Source organism: Aedes albopictus, chromosome 2, assembly GCF_035046485.1.
Source record: "Aedes albopictus strain Foshan chromosome 2, AalbF5, whole genome shotgun sequence".
NCBI lineage: Eukaryota > Metazoa > Arthropoda > Insecta > Diptera > Culicidae > Aedes > Aedes albopictus.
In genome coordinates, this window is record NC_085137.1 from 326,087,955 (window position 1) to 326,100,279 (window position 12,325).

Below are 12,325 nucleotides of genomic sequence, written 5' to 3' on the forward strand. Positions count from 1 at the left end.
GCTTGAAACATTTTAGTCAGCGGTGTCCGCGGATCTATGTTTACTCTACTATCTATAACACTAGTTTACAGCATTTTTGAACTCGGTAAGCTGATGATCATTTTTGGTGTAGAATCATGCCCTGAGTTCGAAAACGCGAAAGAAAAAAATTACAGTAGAGCGGAAATTTTTTCGACTTTCCATACAAGGTTGATGATTTGAAATCGGTTTTTGTTCTATTTTTAAGCAAAGTCGCTCACTTCAAACATCTCATCCTCCGTAATCAATGCTCTGATTGAGCTGAAATTTTTACTGTAACTCGCCTACATATGATATGTAAAATAAACGTCGAGAAAGAATTTTTAAGTTGTTTTTGCCTTTCTCGTACACTAAGTGTACAGGAAAGGCTATATGTTCACTCCAAAAACGACTTTTTGATAGAAGCCCCGGAGGGTCGAGTCATATATACCAATCAACTCAGCTCGACGAATTGAGGTGATGTCTGTGTGTGTGTATGTGTGTGTGTGTGTATGTGTGTGCGTGTGTGTGTGTGTGTATGTGTGAGTGTGTACAAAAAAACTCACATCACTTTTTGGCAGTAAACCTCAACCGATTTCAATGACCGACGGTTCATTCGACGTGGAATCTGGTCCCATTGTTTCCTATTGAAAATGGTTCGGATCGGTCCAGCCGTTCCGGAGATATGGCCATTTAGGTGTTCCGGAACGGTACCCCAGGAAGGGACCAGACATGAAAATGCATCAAACCTATGCATGCGACACATCAAACCATGGCATTTTCGATAACCTGATGAGAGGTAAGCAGAAAAATAGTCTAAGACCATATCTGAACCGGTAGTGTTCCGGAACCGGTTGCGGGTGTCCCGTCGGAAGTGGCCAAATATCAAAGGGAACCAAACCCATGCATGAGACACATCAAACCACGGCATTTTCGATAACCTGATGAGCGGTAAGCAGGAAAATAGTCTCAGACCATATCTGAACCGGTAGTGTTCCCGAACCGGTTCTGGGTGTCCCACTGGAAGTGGCCAAATATACAATTGAACCAAACCCATGCATGCGACACATCAAACCACGGCATTTTCGATGACCTAATGGTCAATGAGTAGGAAAACCATCTCAGAGCATATCTGAACCGGTAGTGTTCCGGAACCGGTTCTAGGCGTCCCGCTGGAAGTGGCCAAATATACAAGTGCACCAAACCCATGCATGCGACACATCCAACCACGGCATTTTCGATAACCTGATGGACAATGAGCAGGAAAATAGTCTCAGATCATATCTGAACCGGTAGTGTTCCGGAACAGCTTCTAGGCGTCCCGCTGGAAGTGGCCAAATATCAAAGTGAACCAAATCCATGCATGCGACACATCAAATGGCGGCTTTATAGATTACCTAATGAACGGCAAGCAAGTGTTTCGGAATCGGTTTTGAGTGGCCGGAAGAGGCCAAATGTAAAAGTAATCCAAATCCAGGCATCCCAAGCAACCAAAAGTTCGGATTCGACTTGAAGAACGAACTCAGAAGTTCAAGTTTGGTTCAATTCCGGTTTCGTTGAACTTAATTCTCCAAATAGTTACTCTTGTATTGTTATGAACTTGGAAGTACATGTACAAGCTTTTGACTTCTCTTCAAAACGACATTAAAGTAAAAAAAAGGTTCAAAAAGAACTTATGTTGAACTTTAAAACAGAGTTCAATCAAATATTAACCGAACTCATGTTGAACTTTTGCGTGCCTTTAAAACTCAAATAAAGTTCAGTTGGACATATTCCAACAACTTGAAAAATTCCGTTTCGAACTTGTTTCGTACTTGTTTTGAACTTACTACTCAAAGTTCGGATAAATATTAACCGTACCAAAGGTGAACTTCACTTGAACTTCGGCGACAGCGGGGCCGGGGAGAAGTTCTCATTCAATTAAATCACTCGGAAATCGAGCCCAGCAGCCACAGCTTGTGTTAATTTCACAAGTACACTTTGTTCCACTATAATATTTCAACGTACTTACTTGTAATCAACGCAAAGGATCCGTATTGTGTGGCTCAAAGGCTGCCCACGCAGCGGACAACTGTTCCCCCAGGATTCCGCCGGGGGTTTTTCGGTTGCGCACAAAAATTTTCCAGCTTTGCTGGATGTTTTCACACCCGTCTCACTTGTCGCTGCAGCGCGCCGGTAATCGACGCAATCGTATTCACTGGAAACCAAGCTGAAAACTTATAATCTTTTCTTAAAGTCGATACACTGGCCCTCATTTATTGCTTGGCACTGCGAACCACAACAAATTGAATATGTCAAACTGCGTAAGTTCACAAGAAGTTCCGCGTAAACTTCTTTCGAACTTTCGACTTCAAAAAGTATTCCAAGTTCAGGGAAAGTTCACACGCGAACTTGATTGAGCTCTACTATATGATATCAGCACATTGAAGAAAATCTCACAGTGCCTAACAACACATACATGGAGTAGTGGTTAGGCACCGGCTTTCAACGAGGAGAACCCGAGTTCAAATCTCAGTAAGTAAAAACATCAAAAATCATTTCATGGTATTAGTCAATTTAGATTCCACATGAACTAATGTTTCTTAATAATAAATTACTTTTGAGGACTAAACACATTTTTTTTTCATTTTTTCGAAGCTTATTTTTAAGCTGAATAGCGTTCCTTTCAGCGACACAAGTGTACTTTTTGTGAACTCAAGTTCGGTTAATTACTTAAAAAGTGAGCTGAATAGAATGCTTTTCATCTTCCTTCGGATAGCTGATTAAGCCCAATCATGCTATTTTATCCGAACTTTTGGTTGCTTGGGATGTGACACATCAAATTGTGGTTTTTGCGATAACCTGATGAACAGTTAGCATTAAAATAGCCTTAGATCACACTAGAGACAACTGGTAGTGTTCCGGAATTGGTTCTGAGAGCTCGTCGAAATTGTCAAACCCTGCATGTAACACCTTCAATTTGCATCGTTTTTGGTTAACCGATGAACAGTTAACAAGATAATAGTGTCAGACCATATTTGGTTCTGCCGGTAGTTACCGGGAATCAGATCCGGGTAGTAAAATGTTAAATTTAACCAAACCCATGGACAAGGATGGGAACACTCACTTGCAAAGAATTTCACTCACTTGCTATTTTCTCAGCTCAGAAGCGTGCAATCAAGAAACGATGTATGGACGACTTTTGCCTTTTGGTTTTGTCTAAAAGTTTGTCGAATAGAGTAGGGGTCGCACACGCATACCGAAGTCGTGAGGGAGCTGCGAAGGCTACTCTCCACAAGGTGAATGTAAATTACACTCACCTCGTGGAGAGTCGCTTTCACAGCTCTGTCACGATTTTGGTGTGCGTGGGCGACCCTTACTCTATTCGGCAAAGTTATAAACAAAACCACAAGGCAAAAGTCGTCCATACATCGTTTCTTGATTGCACGCTTCTGAGCTGAGAAAATAGCAAGTGAGTGTAACTCTTTGCAAGTAAGTGTTCCTATCCCTGCCCATGGATGCGGTACATCAAATCACGACCAGTCTTGTAAACATTCGACACTTTTTACTACCTTCATTTCGCTGCCGCAGTCGGGTGTCAGCTTGCTTTGTTACATTCGTGCGCTACCGTTACCTCTTACACACCGAGCAGTAGAACGAAGATCAATAAACATAAGAAAGGGTCAAATTAATGTCATCTGACACGATTACATTTGTCTAATTCTAGCTTTAGGCATAGATTTTCAGCCAATTCCGATTATGAATGATAATATTAGTTTATTCTTGCATGTTGCATTGAATACGACACACAGATGGGCAACATAGCTCTTATTATGGAAAAAGACAGGGATAACAAAAGCCGAACCGTCTCCCGAAGCCGCTATCGTCGTGAAGTGCATTCGTTTGACATTTTTGTTTCGGACAGTAGTTTGATTGCTTGTGTTGCGAATTTATAATCAGAAAACCCAAGCTGTGCGGTGTTTCATAAGGTCTGCAATATGAATATAGTTTGAATGGGGAAGAATGCCGGTCTTCGTCCAAAACAGGTAACCAGAAAATCATAAACGACATGCCAAAATTCAATACGGTGACTATTTTATGTAATTTTAGGTGCAGAGTCAAAAAATGAATACCAGAACATCCAAGATGGTGTCTTAATATTCAAGATGGCGCTTAGTTTAGTTGGGGTAGATATCCGGAGTCAAAAAATGATGACCGGAAAATCTAAAATGACGTTTCGAAATTTTGCGGCTTGTTTGGTTTGAATTTTGGATCGTTGTCTTATATTTTCTGAATATTGGATGTTATCCGAAGTAACCATGACGCTGTATATAGAGCATTAATTTCGCTTTATAGTGTTTTATATGACATGCGATATAAAGTTGTTTTGTCATATAGGCACCATTAAAGTAGGTTTAAAGTCGAAAGTGGCGCTACTATTGTTGATTTAAAGCAAGCTTTACTGTGGTGATTGCTAAAGCATATAAAATGCTTGTACCTTATAGCTAATGCAATCAAATCGTACGGAACGCATACTTAATGCATCATGTCAAAAAAAGAAAAAAAAAAGTTTTTCATTATTCTATCTATTTTTATCTTCTCATGCCTGTTCCGATACTCTCACTTTGATGTTTTTTTTTTTTGTATTTCGGGAATTGAACCTAGACCGCTGAAACTGGACCACGATGGAACTCGGACGCGCTAACGCTGTGTGCTACAATACCATGTATTTTGCACCAGGAAAAATGTGCAACATAAGGTAACGTATACTTAGCTCGTGCCTTATTGAGTTGTGTTTTCAGCAACTCTGAAAAATGTGCTGGGGTCTGAATGCCATCAGTAATCTTACTCTCGAACGAGCTCTCGAATATAAATTCGTCTGTGTTGATTCTGTTTTTTTTTTCTTGTTTTCATAGTGCTCACTTCTACCAAAAAATACAATAAATAAGTAAACATACAAACAGCGCTTTAATGAAATCGGGGCGTTAAGTTAAATAAGGAAACCAATACCCCACATAATTTTTGTTCCCTCAGCATCTGATTGTTTGTATGTCCCAACCAGAAACCCGAAAAACCATACATAATATAAATTTTCAAACAGCAACATCTGAGCATGATAATCTAAGTGCTACGCAGCAATCCATGAAAATTTTGGTTTGATTTTCTTTTGTTTTGAAAGGTTCTGTTTCTAAAAATGATCAACAGTTTTTTTTTCGGACTGAGAAGTATTTTTCTGCTTACAACGATGGAAGCTTTAGTAAAGGCATATATAAAGTAATAAATGCTTGCATTATTGATTGCTATAAAGCTTTTAACATGGTAATGCAATGAAGCATTAAACAACGGCCCTATAGAATTATACAGAACTGTCAAAATCTCGTAATGCTTCAATGCTTTCATAATGTAGATTAAACGCTTCATTACTTGACAGATGTAAAATTAAAGTTATCTTGCATTAGCTAAACTATAATACGATTGAATTAATGTTATGATATAATGCTTGTGGTTACTTGAGTAATATTGAGTAAATTTGGCAAGCAGTTTTCATTTTGTATTTATGTCAATGTTATCAACACGTCGCTTGAGTTTTGTTGAAAAGATATTTTAAAGCACGAGAAAGGCACCATCACCGCTAGGTGGATTAATTAGGGTTTTTTCTTATTGAAAATAATACATTTCTTCAAAAAAATTTGGGAATTTTGCTAAAATTTAAGAAGATCGTCCCTAAAACTCGCCAATATCTTGAATTTCATCAATCTGACGCAAAACCTGTATTCAGATGATCGAATGGTATTGTATTCAGCTTTTAGTTTATGGAAAAAGATTTAAAATTGGTTGAACAAAACGCAATATATTTGGATTTTAGTAAATTACATATTTTGAAAAGCTGCAAAACTCGATATTAAGCTTAAACTCAAAAACTGTTCTACTTAAAAATTTTTGAAGGTCGGTTTCAAAATCAGCACTAAATTGTGCTTCAAAAACTTTGGTCGTTGATAGAAGTTCACGACTTTCGTTTTATTTTGTAAACTTGTGTAATTATTCCTACTCGGGTATGACAGATTTTGAGCCGCTGTATCTGAAACTGGGCTCAGATTTGCTTCAGTACGTCACAATTTTTAGTTATAGTGTAAATCGCCAATAGTTGCACACCTCATTAGTATCCGCCCAACAGATACAGAACAAAATTCAAATGGCTGCCATTTCGATCATTTTCAACCTATTTTTTCTTTATTTTTGGATCGTTACATCATTTGGATGCCTAGTTTATGGAAATCTATTGGTCATTTTCGAACTTTCCGGCTATCCGGAGATATTTCGGTGGGTCACTGGGTCACATCCGGCAAAAATGACCTCAACTTCCTTTCGCCACTGAAATTTCAGTTTCATTTCAACAAATTTTCATAATCTAGACCACATTGATATTTCCAGCAGCAAATTAGGCGATATACATAACCTGTTACAGACTTGATCCCTGTTTGAAATCTTCTCTAGGGCCCTCCAGGAGCCGGTTCAAGTGCGGTCAAATATTATTTTTCGTTCAAGTTTAGCAATATGGGTATCAAACTTTAACATTTTCTAATCTCAGTTAGAAAACGGTCACTAGAAGTCGTTTTGCGTACATTGGCTACCGGGAGGACCGATCCGATGATCCCAAGCGGGATCAAAATGTCGGCCATTTTGAAAATTGTTTGCGTCCAACACTGGGTAGAACGCTAGAGCTCTGGATATCCATCCTAGAGCTAGAGGTTTCGTATCTTCAGAGAATCCTGGCTGAAAATCTCGATAATAAAGATAATAATAATACTCTTCAGAAAAATGTCTTGCAACAGTTTTTACTAAAATCAAGTAACCTTACACTTGATCTAGATAAGTTGCAATTGATCTAGATCAATTCTATGAGAGTTTGCACACTGACGTCGGTCCATAAAGTCCTTGCCCTAAAAAGCGCACTTCATAATTGCCCCAATGTGTACAATAGACTCTTGGAGAGAAACTGTGCAAAATTTAGTTGATATCGGTTAAGCAGGAAAAGAGTTACGCATGTTTGAAAGTGGCACAATAAACTGGCTTATCTTGCCTTTGTAGTAATCAAACTTCAGTTTCCGTTTGAAAACCAGCTAACAGGTGGTACAGCCGTTCAAAAATCACGTTGACTTTTCAGATTGGGAGGTGGGTCTGGCAAAGCCTTCGTTGCATAAAAATCTATCCATCCATTTACGAATTTCAAGTTCAAGTCCCCTTTCAAAATGAACGGAAATCGATTTCCAAGAAAAAAAACGGAATTGCCGCATGCTTTTGTCTCATAAACCTTCTTTGGGTGAAAACATTCCGTTCACAAGATGTTTATATGTACAGATATTATAAATTTGGGTTCCTCCCAATAAGAGTAATAAATTTAGATATAAATTTACTTATATGCTATTGATTTGAGTAGTGTCAAACCTATTTTATTATTTTATGCAGATTGAAAAATTATCAAAAATTGTTACAAATCTTGTTTTACATTAAGTTTAGTTTTCAAAATTTTGATGGTTTAAAAATTTGCATTCATTTTTTGTGATATTTACGTACTGCCATATGGCTGAAGTTCACCTAAAACCTAAATTTGTAGATTTCTCGGCTTTTCGGGCCCGTATGAAGTTGATCACCAATATTAACTTCTTTTCCCGATCAGCCTAGATAGCTGTGTAGTGTCGGTAGCGGTTAGTTCAACTGGCTAAGAATAGCACTACGGACCGCCTGTTCCAGTGGTAGGAATCCACTAATCAGGTGACCCCTAATTCATGGTGTTATGCGGCTTTACGCTTACCGTGCCTAGGAATGAATGGTTAGGGGGGTCTTATAAAAACCTAATCGCAAACGGAGCCTGTGGAGTACCAGGGCACCCTCCACAGTATTTGCCCTTACTGTGCTAACCGGAGCAATAGCGCGGTGGACCTTGTGTTTCTCCGAGACAATCAGCTGCCCTTCTTCAATCTCATACTTGAGGCTGAATAAGGGCGGGATTATGAAGATGTTATTTATTAGTTTAGATTTTCACCTATATGGTTTCGCATTATGCGTTTTACACAGTGTATTCTGTGAATCCTCGCCTTTGGCGCACTCAAATCGATACCGATCTGGCTTTATTGTTGCTGTTCTTTTTTGTGCTGTGATTGTTAAGAGTTTAATCTTGCCTAGTTTGGGTAGTGGCTACGGTTAGGATAGCTCAGATCAATCTTCAGCACAAAAGAACAGCAACGATCAATCTTTGTAGACTTATGCAAAATGGTACAGCCCAAGTGGCGTTAGTCCAAGAACCTTACTTTCGTAAGGGGAATTTCTATTTAGGAAACCTTGTGAATCCGGTGTTTGCTACTTTCAGTAAAAATGAGATGGCAAACTCACGTGTCATGCCTCGAGCATGTGTGCTTGTCAACAACGCAATCGTTGCTACACTCATCTCTGAACTAACTACCAGAGATGTATGTGCTATCACAATAGATGTATCTGTTGGAAACCTCAACAGGAAATACGTTTATTGTTCGGTTTATTTACCGCATGATGAACCATCCCCTACGGATGCTTTCAAGCAAGTCATTTCATACTGCACTTCAAAAGGCCTTCCGCTAATTGTTGGTAGTGATGCTAATGCTCACCATATAATCTGGGGCAGCTCAGACATCAATTTGAGAGGCTCCAGTTTGATGGAATACTTAAGTAGTACAGATCTTGGATTACTTAACATAGGCAACCGCCCAACCTTCATGGTATCTGGTAGAGAGGAAGTGTTAGACATAACGCTTTGCTCTAGCAGAATTAGTCATGAGCTGACCAATTGGCATGTGTCAGATGAAGAATCTTTATCTGATCATCGTTACATCTTGTTTGAACATGTGAATTTTACTTCGCAAACTTTGCGTTTCAGGAATCCCCGGTCAACCAACTGGGATCTCTTTACCGATTTGGTTGCAGCCAAATTTCATGGATACTCACCATCAATTGACACTCCAAGTGATTTAGATGATGCCGTTGATACTACAACGGCCTTCATCATGGAAGCTTTTGAAGAAGCCTGCCCTCTGCGGTCTGTGAAGACCACAAGAGGAACCCCTTGGTGGAACTCCGATCTGGCGAAGCTCAGGAAACAATGTAGAAAGAGTTGGAACAGACGACGTTCGGCTGGATCGGAGGCTTTCAGGTCGGCTCGCAAGGCCTACCAGAAAGCTCTTCGGTCTGCTGAACGATCCGGCTGGAAAAACCTTTGTACAAATGTTTCCAGTCTGAGTGAAGCCAGTCGATTGAACAAAATCCTTGCAAAATCTAAGGATTTTCAAGTGAACGAACTTCGTTTGCCAAATGGTGATTTCACTTCCTCTGATGAGGAAGTTTTAGAATGTTTATTCAGTACACACTTCCCCGGATGTGTGGATATTACATCTTCGGATGAACCTGATGTCTTTTCTTGTAGTTATGATTCTTTAGCTTCGGCTCGGAGTATCATAACTTTAGAATCGATTGAATGGGCACTTAATAGCTTTGCACCTTTCAAATCTCCTGGGGCAGATGGGATTTATCCTATTTTGCTTCAGAAGGGATTTGATCATTTCAAACATGTTTTGAAACAACTACTTGTTTGCAGTTTTGCTACAGGGTATATTCCCAAATCCTGGCGGGATATTACTGTGAAGTTTATTCCGAAAGTGGGTCGCGCGTCGTATGAAGAAGCAAAGAGCTTCAGACCTATCAGTTTGACCTCTTTTCTTCTGAAATGCTTAGAACGCATAGTCGATCATCACATCCGTGATGTTCATCTGGCCAATGTGCCTCTTCATGTGAACCAACATGCTTACCAATCTGGAAAGTCCACTGTGACTCTTTTACACAAAGTTGTTTACGATATCGAGAAGGCATTCGCTCAAAAGCAATCCTGCTTGGGTGTTTTCTTAGATATCGAGGGTGCCTTTGACAACGTGCCTTTCGATGCCATATTGGAAGCCGCACGGGGTCATGGTATATCTCCAATGATTTCCAATTGGATTCACCAAATGCTCAAAAACCGACATCTCTTCTCGACATTGCGTCAAGCGGCGATTAGGAAACTGAGTGTTTGTGGATGCCCCCAAGGGGGAGTCTTATCACCACTTTTGTGGAATCTCGTAGCAGATACGCTATTGAGGCAACTCAATAATAGCGGTTTTCCTACTTATGGTTTTGCCGACGACTACCTAACATTGTTAGTCGGTATGTGCATCAGCACCCTTTTCGACCTGATGCAAAACGCTCTTCAGGTAGTTGAGGTTTGGTGTCGCCAATATGGCCTTTCGGTAAATCCGAGTAAAACATCTATTGTTCTTTTCACGGAAAAGCGAAACCGTAATGGTGTTCGAACTTTACGTCTCTTTGATTCTGAAATCAATGTGACTGAACAGGTAAAGTACGTTGGAGTCATTCTTGATTCAAAGCTTTCCTGGACACCTCATGTTGAGTTCAGAATCAAGAAAGCTTGTATGGCCTTCGGGCAATGCCGGCGAACCTTTGGTACAACTTGGGGTCTAAAACCCAAGTATATCAAATGGATCTACACAACTGTTGTTCGGCCAATCTTGGCCTATGGATGTCTTGTGTGGTGGCAAAAGGGCGAAGTGAGAACGGTCCAATCAAAGTTAGGCCATCTCCAAAGGATGTGCTTAATGGCGATGTCTGGAGCGTTCTCTTCAACTCCCACGGCAGCGCTCGAAGTTCTCTTTGACGTTGCCCCACTACACATTCATCTCAAACAAGAAGCACTTTCTTGCACTTACCGCCTATGGGTACTCGGTTTACTAGAGGAAACTCCTGTGAAACGCAGTTCAACACACACCTCGTTGTTTCCACTTTTGGTGAATTGGGACAAAGTTGTCCTTGCTCCAAGTGATCTTACAATTGCTTGTAATTTTCCATATAGGACATTTTCCACGAAATTCCCTTCCCGGGAAGAGTGGACATCTGGTTATCTGGAAAGAAGTATTTCAGACGGCATCGTATGTTACACTGATGGCTCCCTTCTCGAAGGTCGAGCAGGTGCTGGTGTTTATTCTCGTGAGCTAAGGCTGTATCAGTCTTATTCACTTGGCAGACACTGCACCGTTTTTCAGGCCGAAATCTTTGCTCTTATGTGCGGAGTGCAATCAGCACTTCAGCAGCACGTAATGGGCAAAGTAATATACTTCTGTTCAGATAGCCAGGCTGCTATTAAAGCACTTGCTTCGGCCAACTCCAGGTCGAAGATAGTTATCGCTTGTCGAACTCAAATTGAGGAGCTGAATTCAGCAAACGCTGTTCACCTTGTATGGGTACCTGGCCATTCTTCCATCGCTGGAAATGAATTGGCTGATGAGTTAGCTCGCACTGGAGCATCACATGACTTCATTGGCCCTGAGCCAGCTATTCCGGTATCCAAGTGTTGGGTGAAGCTTCGGATTGACACCTGGGCTGCCACTCAGCACAAACAATACTGGAATAGTTTGGAGTCATGTCGTCAAACAAAATTGTATTGTACTGAGCCATCTCTAGGGGTGGCAAAGTATCTAACAAATCTGTCAAAGCAGAATTGCAGCATGCTGGTCAAAGCATTGACTGGCCACTGCCGACTCAGTTATCACATGGCGAATATTCAGCAAGCTGATTCATTTGCATGTGATAGCTGTGAATCCGATTATGGAACTTCGTATCATTTAATATGTAACTGTCCAGTTTTTGCGCAATTGCGTTTCCGAGTACTCGGGAAACACTTATTAAGTGAAACTGACTTCAGAAACCTGAATCTTCAGGACGTTCTGTTGTTCTTGACCCGCTGTGGTAAAGAGCTATAGGCTCTCTTTACGCTTTATGCATGATCACAGTGCCCTTTTCAGGGCGCTGTTCGAACCCATTGTGGCACGCTTATGCGATATTACAGTGTCCTTTTCAGGACGCTATGTGAACCCATTGTGGTACGCTTTTGCGAGTATGACGATCCTATTCCCTTACCTGTCCTTTCCCATGTCCTATCCTTTTTCCTTCCCTTCTCCGTCAGGTAAATGATGAATAGGCTCGTGTTCATGGCGATGGCACAAATTTCCCGAATGGAGGAGAACGTGCCTCTAGAGCCGACCTACTGATACCTGATACCCCTTTCAAAATGAACGGAAATCGATTTCCAAGAAAAAAAACGGAATTGCCGCATGCTTTTGTCTCATAAACCTTCTTTGGGTGAAAACATTCCGTTCACAAGATGTTTATATGTACAGATATTATAAATTTGGGTTCCTCCCAATAAGAGTAATAAATTTAGATATAAATTTACTTATATGCTATTGATTTGAGTAGTGTCAAACCTATTTTA

General features: G+C 40.4%; 1 long non-coding RNA gene across 1 annotated transcript in view; it reads right to left on the reverse strand.

The window, feature by feature from the left end:
• The window catches only part of LOC109399490 (uncharacterized), a 128,382-nt gene that overhangs the window by 45,473 nt on the left and 70,584 nt on the right, over positions 1-12,325 (reverse strand). The window lies entirely within an intron of this gene.